Source organism: Dermochelys coriacea, chromosome 15 (genome assembly GCF_009764565.3).
Source record: "Dermochelys coriacea isolate rDerCor1 chromosome 15, rDerCor1.pri.v4, whole genome shotgun sequence".
Classification (NCBI taxonomy): Eukaryota; Metazoa; Chordata; order Testudines; family Dermochelyidae; genus Dermochelys; species Dermochelys coriacea.
Genome location: NC_050082.1, coordinates 23,452,064 through 23,452,941, shown reverse-complemented (window position 1 = coordinate 23,452,941; position 878 = coordinate 23,452,064).

Below are 878 nucleotides of genomic sequence, written 5' to 3'. Positions count from 1 at the left end.
AACTCCCCCCACAGAGAGATCCTGAGGAGCTTCTCTCCAACCCCCCCCCAACACCACAAAGATCCTGGGGAGCTTCTCTCCAACCCCCCCACCACCACAGAGATCCTGGGGAGCTTCTCTCCAACCCCCCCACCACCAACACCACAGAGATCCTGGGGAGCTTCTCTCCAAACCCCCCCACCAGCACCACAAAGATCCTGGGGAGCTTCTCTCCAAACCCCCCCCAACACCACAGAGATCCTGGGGAGCTTCTATCCAACCCCCCCACCACCAACACCACAAAGATCCTGGGGAGCTTCTCTCCAACCCCCCCCCAACACCACAGAGATCCTGGGGAGTTTTTCTCCAACCCCCCACCACCACCACAGAGATCCTGGGGAGCTTCTCTCCAACCCCCCCACCACCACCATAGAGATCCTAGGGAGCTTCTCTCCAACCCCCCCCACCACCAACACCACAAAGATCCTGAGGAGCTTCTCTCCAACCCCCCCCCCCCACCAACACCACAAACATCCTGGGGAGCTTCTCTCCAAACCCCCCCCACCACCACCACAAAGATCCTGGGGAGCTTCTCTCCAACCCCCCCACCACCACCATAGAGATCCTAGAGAGCATCTCTCCAACCCCCCCCACCAACACCACAAAGTTCCTGGGGAGCTTCTCTCCAACCCCCCACCACCACCACAAAGATCTTGGGGAGCTTCTCTCCAAACCCCCCCCCACCAACACCACAGAGATCCTGGGGAGCTTCTCTACAAACCCCCCCCCCAATAACACCACAGAGATCCTGGGGAGCTTCTCTCCAACCCCCCCCCACTAATACCACAAAGATCCTGAGGAGCTTCTCTCCAACCCCCCCACCACCACCACCACAAAGA